Here is a 7,083-nt window from a genome sequence, read left to right as displayed (position 1 = left end):
TCACAGCAATTTACAAGACACTCGCTGTTCTAAACCATTACAGTGGGCTTTACATAATGTAACCTGTTTCACAGCTCCCAGGTTCCTCATCACCAGCAGCAGTATGATGTCATCAAGTCAAGATGCAGAACAGGAGGACCATTATTTTGTGTGCACTGTGGATATGTTCACATCAGTAAAACCTGCGATGCCAGTAATGAAACAAGAGAAGGTCCTTAAGAGTGTGTGTGTGCGTGCCATGTGCTTGGAAATCCTCCACAGAAAACTCACACCTGCCAAATGAATGATAACAATTCATGTGGACTCTGAGCACGAGCAGGCAAATCATAGACAGATGCTGCCATTTAGAGTGCACCCCTGTGTGTTTGTGTCACAGTAACTGGCAGTTTAATATGGGGAACAAGTTTCGTAGCTTGTGAAAAATCTACAAGCTACTGTTGAGGATAATTGAAAGCGGGTTGCTGCTGACGACAGTTCTGACAGTTCACTGTCAGAGAACATATGCGCACCCTAACCAAATGTTGTCTGAAGCTGTACTGTAGGCCATGAGCACAGCAGGACAGCATTAAAGCGGAGAGCTCGCATGACCGTAACAGCATACAACCATAAAGCGTCTGGATATAGCCACAACTTAACCTTGTGCTTGACTAACTCTGAGAGCTGCCTGTAAGAGATTGAAGTGAAAACATGTAAAGGTTATACGCAGCACATAGCCGAGGCTGAGAAATTTAGCTTTCAGCAATGTTTCCAGTGACTAGCGTAGCGATTAGCTGACAGTTAGCTGACCTGATGGTGGTTTTGAATTTATGTGTCCCAGTAGACAGAAGAGGCAATCATATCAGTAACGCTGAGAAAGCCTTACACAGCACACACCACCAGCGTGTGTAAAACAAGCTTCTGGAACTGCAGTGACTGGAAATGAAATAGATGCACAGCACAGCAAAGAATACCAAAAGTTATCAAAGGAGATCAAAGTTGCACTACTGAACATAAACTCATAATAGAGAAACATAGCAATCCTGTTTATTTAATTATGTGTGAAAGCAAATCTACAAAAGTAATTAGCATATTAGCTTATTACCATAGCATATTATTACACATTTTCATACAGATTTTAAACATAAAAAAGCATAAAAAAGAAGCACAAAGAGGGAATAGTGATCTATATCTAAGAGAAAGCTGTCCAGTTGTGGCATCAATGTGGCTTCTTAAACAAAAAATAAAAATGTGCGTTAAATTGCTTTTTTTTTTACTGCTTATGCATAAAACTATCATTTTTAAAAATATCATTTTGATTAAACAGCTTGTGCATAGAGCTGGATTAACCATTACAGAAGCATTTTTTAAAAAGTGTTAATTTAGAGCAGCTGTGGCATAAAGCTTACACTGGGTGGTGGGCTAATAAATTACATTAATAAATGGTAAGCGTCTGACATGGATAAAACATCCTGAGTCTAAACAGCTCTGTCATGAAACTGCCCCCATTCTGTCGCTGTGGATGCCCACTTGAACAATGAAAACAAGAAGCGTTTGGAAGCCTTTAAGAACATTTTTAAAATCAGCTTGCGTAGCTGGACCTGCCTGTGACCCCAACAAGGGGACAGGAGCAGGTGAAGCCCCCAATCTCCCCTCTGTCTGTGAAGGCCAATTTGAGCGCTGCTCAGACAAACACTGAATGAATTACTGAAACACGACCTGATCGTGCCTCTGAGAACATTTTGGAAATTGAGGACTGGAAGAAATGAAGGACATGATTTTAAAAAAGAGTTAGAGAAGGCTGAAATGGTGATAGAGGAGAAACACTGAAATAAGGCAAAAAGGATTCAAACGCACATTCATGTAGAGAAAAGTTTATGACCCACTCAAAGGTTTTGGACATATTTCAAGAATTGAGGTAATTCATCTCTCATCCTCACCTCTGTAATTTCATACATGTTAAACCTTTACGAGACCATTTGCTGTGTCGAATTGTGATCCAATTAACTCACTGTCAAATGTGAACCATGTCGATAATTAGTGCAGACTTGTAGTGATAAAGCTCTAAGTGTGTCACCTTCCAGAACTAGGACAGCCGTGTAAGTTGCAGAGACTAATGGGAACACTCACTGAGAATCAGCCTGCATGAAGCAGACATTCACTCACCTCACTCATGTTTTACTGCACCATGACAATGTCCTTAAAATTATACATATTGTTATCAGACCAAACAAAAAGGCCTTTTTCTATCAACAGATATGATTTTTGTTCCTTTTGGGCCACCCACTCCTTTCTCTTCTCTTTAGTCATTCTTGTTTTCTTCATCTTTGTGTTTCTTTGTGTACGCACGAATACCTCAGGGTACACTTGGGACTAATTGGTCGTCTCAGGTGGAGAGCGTTCGACTAAGCAGATTAAGTTTGTCGTCTCAAACAGAGATCAACTAACACATGCATACACACAAATACAAATTATGAGAGCGCTGTGACATTGCAGGCAGATGCACCCTCTGCTCTGTTATCTATATTCTCACTGACTCTCATTCTGTCTCCTTCTTCTGCATTATTTTACTGTCATTCACTATCCCACAAAAATCCATCTTTATGATTCATAACTTGTATGCTTTGTTCATTTTTAGCTACAAATGTTTATACTTTTATAGTTCTTAGTCTATTTCATTGTTGTTCTATCTACACAATCCCATCTATGTATTTCTTTACAAACTAAGGTAGGACACTTGTGGAATTTAAGCCCGATATATGAGTATTGACTTAATGCTGCCCTCTGCTGCAAAATATTGGCATCATACAATGTTTGCTGAGGCTGGTACACAAAATTTACAAATGTAATAAAACAACATTATGGTTTGTATACAGTTCCCGTGAATATGAGTCTGCTTATCAGTGGATCTCGTTTATATGACTTACAACATGCACCTTGTCTTTTGATGTCCTGTAAACAACAAACACAATATGAAGAACATATTTACAGTTTCGTGGTTTCATTTTACAGATGCTTTACTCTGCTCCAAAAGCATATACACGGAAGGTTTGAAGGGAACAGATGCATTTTGTTGTAACTGCGTTCAGCACTCAATAACATCCAGTTAGTGCAGCAGCTGCACAGAGTTGGCAGGCCCACAAGAGGGGCAAACAACAATAAATCTAAAGGAAACCATATAAAACAATTATGCTACAAGAAATTCAATTCATTTTTTTCTCTTTTTCCCGTTTCTTGAAGCAAAATGTCTTATTTCACTCCAGGATACTACAGAGCACCAAGTTGTGCATTGGAGAGTCACTTTGAATTGTTCAAATCACAAAAACCCCAAATCCTCTCCACGTGGTCAACGTAAAAACACAAAACGTTTGTAATGCAGACTGCACTTGCATGAAATGTCAACAAACCTTCATCTGCACATGCTGTCATGAAGATACACAAGACTTATGTTTGCTTAGGCCTGCCACCAGAGAGCACTCCTGTCCTACACAAAACAGCAAATAAAAAGATTTGAACTATATTAAATATAAAAAAGGCATTATTGTAAAAATAATAATGTGACTGTTTCATTATGCTTTTTAAACAAAGGCTTGCACGATTCTCTTTTCCCAGCAGCAAAACAATGTAAAAGAGATGAGAAGGGGAACAATTATTTTAATTAATATCACTTAATTAACTTTGAGAAAACTAAGTAAAGCATACTTTATGAGCATCATTATTCAAAGAAATAAATAATGTAAATAAATTAAACAAACAAACAAAAAAGCAAGAATATCTAAGAGTTCTTGCTGTCCTGGACTGACAAATGAAGTATCAGCAAACCACTGCTGATAAGATTTTTTGTGTTTGGTTTTTTGGGGGGGTTTGTTTTTGTGTTTTTTCATGGTCCACTTTGGATAACCGTGTCTTTTAAGTAATCTGGAGAATAAAAATGAATTTATAATTCAAAGATGATTATATAGCCGTTGTAAATATAGGCAAAACATAACGTGATTTTTCTCACGTGAGAATTAAAACAGACTTACATCTTTGCCCTAGAGCTGGCCTCTGCTAGAACAAACTGAACACTATTAAAGACAGGAATGCTGAAAGATTACTTTTGATCCCGTAACCAAACAAACCCCTGACAGTCCCTGCCTGGGTTTCATAAGGACATGCCGACTGTATTATGTCTGGCTTGCTTTATCTGGAGTTCAAGGTTTTTTCAAAAAAATCAAATAAGTCAATAAAGGTCTAACCTGACTTTGTCTCACACGAATGTGTCTTATGATCTCTCAGCACTATGTCATGTGCTTTCAAAAGGCTGGTAAACATTGTAAGCTCTGTTGCCAAAATATACTGTAGGCTCACCATCAGGCTCAACATAATCACGATTAGTGTGTTATGTAACCACAGGACAGGTGTTGAATACAATATGCTGGAAAATGAACAAATCAACAATGTCGCATTAACGTGTTAGCCATTTGATTTATTGTTACTGATGATGAGAAGTGTCTTTCTTGATGTGTAGACAGCATTTGAACATTTTTCATATAGGCTTATTTATATTGTGCCAAGTCACAACAACAGTCGTCTTAAAGCACTTTATATAGTAAGGTTAGTAAACTACAATATTAGACATGGACAGAAGAATGGATTGGAGAAGTCCCCTAGCAGCTTAAACCTAGTAAAGCATAACTAAGGGATGTTTAAGGGTTACCTGATCCAGACCTAACTGAACTCAAACTGAAAACTGGTTCCACAGGAAAAGAGCCTGTGAACTGAAAACTATGAAGTGCTCTGCTGGGATAACATCATACTATGAAGTCTTTAAGATATGACAGAAGCTGATTTTTCAAGAGACGGATCTTAAATTCTGGATTTAACAGGTGCCAGTAAAGAAAAGTGTGAGAAAAAGGATCTCCCTTTTTAGACCCTGCTAAGCTTTTTGCTGCAGCGTTTTGGATCAGCTAAAGACTTATCAAGGAGCTACAATAGTCCTGCATAGAACAAATGAATGAACTAGTTTTCAGCATCAGTCTGAGACATGATGTTTCTAATTATGGCAATACTGTGCAGATGAAAGAAGGAAGCCCTAGATTTGTTTAATGTGCAGATTATAGGACATATTCTAATCAAAAAGACACACACGGTGGTATTGGAGGCCAAGTATGAGTTTTTATGGCCAAAAATAATATAACTTCACTATTTGTTTTTTGTTTGTTTTAGTTTTTGTATGTTTTGTTGTTGATGACAAGTGTACACCAAAGTAATATCAAGTCAGATGTTACGCCAACAGCTGAAGTTTGGCCCAAATTGTGTCATGCAGCAGGGCATTGATCCCACAACAGCAAATCTACAACAGAATGGCTGAAAAAAAGAAAAGTATCAAGGTGTTGGAATGGAGCCCTGCATCAGCTTGGTGACCTGTCCAGTGTACCCACACTGCAATGAAAAAACAAGACTTCATTTTATCATGCACTGTAGCCCTGAAGCTTTCTTAATATTGCCTATGTAGCGGCGCCGGGAGGGGAGGAAAGGATTTGGCTGAGGCAGGTTAACGCCGAACCTACATCCCGTCGACACACCAAATTGTAGCTGCGAAACACCACCAACCTAAATGGTATTGTTTTCGACAACGCCACCTGGGGGTAGTTACACCCCAGGAAAAGATGATTAATAGATGTTCCAGTTATCACAGGCACGCAGGTCTGTTATCTGCAGCAGAGATGGGGCAAAGAAACAAACAAAACTACTAAAAATACTTTATTTGACAATCATCAATAGAAGCAAAAAGGTTCATTAAAAGGACTGCCTTTGTACAGTAACAGCCTGACAAACAGGTAAACTAAATATAAACGGGGAATACCGACCACTTGGAGGCAGACTACAGGGAGGAGTGCCCAGTATGCCACCCGCTACTCACCCGTGCGACCTCACTGCAATCCTCACTGCGATCTAACCGGTGTGTTATACCTATACCCCAGTGTACACACGCGCATGCTTTGGAGGAAGGGAAACCACCACACGTGCCTAGCCTCCCACAAACGGCCGGACCTTCTCGAAAGAAAAGGACAGAAGAATTACACAAAATAACTAAAATAAACAACAAATACAGATTCTATCCTAGAGTCTCCTTTAAACACACTTTAAAAATTCACCATCAAGCGTAAAATACCATCACACAAGGGGCAAATAAATGCCGACCCTAGTTGGTATAAACCCAATTAAAAGTAGAAACAGGACAACAAGTAAGCAAGACCATAAGACAAGACAGCAGCAGTGTAGCACGACACTGTAACGAAACAGAGAGAAGCAGTCGTCAGGGTCCACCCTACTATGCCACGTTATAACAAGCCCGTAAGAGTCTTGTTACCACTCTCTAAGGGTGATACTAAATGAGCAGCTTTCCTGAAGAAATAAAACCGCTCCGCAGTGCTAAGCCGCCTAACGCTCTCGGCCACCTTGGATGGGGAAAGAATGCCAAATGTCTCTGTGTTGTAGTGAAGCACGCTGTTTCTTATAACGGCCTCTAATTATCAGCTGGGGAGGAGTGGATGTTTGCGCTGCATTCGCGGACATCACGTAAAAACCCACCTACCCAAAATCTACTTCACTACAGTCTACCCCCGGGATTTGAATCGTCGTCCCGACAATTGACACTTTACTGCCAAGGTCTAAATGAGGTAATTGTATTAGGCATCAGTACCTGGGACTCGCAGCCTCGATTGCTCTACTCCGACCTGGGGAAGATGATGCGGATTCGAGGGCATCCCAGCATTAGCCCGAGTAGTCCTACGTAAAGGGGCCACACCATTCTGGACATCAGCAATACCCGGCAGCCGATCTGTGCAAACCACAGGGGACATTGAGGGTTCTAGCTCGCCTGGTCTACGGGGGCTAGGAGTCTCCAGTCTTGGTTGGCAATTTCTTGGAGCCGGAGTAGGTTCAAAAACCAATAAAAACTACTCACCACCTTGCATAGGTTCCGCTATGGGGGCAGTTTTTAGTGGTTGAACTGGAGCAGTGAAGGGACAAGGGGTCTCAAATTCCACCTTCTTCTGTAATAGTGAACAGCGAACATGTTTCACGTGACTCAGGTTATTTACCGGAGCAACAGTGTACACG

This window comes from Oreochromis niloticus, linkage group LG14, assembly GCF_001858045.2.
Source record: "Oreochromis niloticus isolate F11D_XX linkage group LG14, O_niloticus_UMD_NMBU, whole genome shotgun sequence".
In the NCBI taxonomy this organism is placed as follows: Eukaryota; Metazoa; Chordata; class Actinopteri; order Cichliformes; family Cichlidae; genus Oreochromis; species Oreochromis niloticus.
This window is presented reverse-complemented; position numbering follows the sequence as displayed.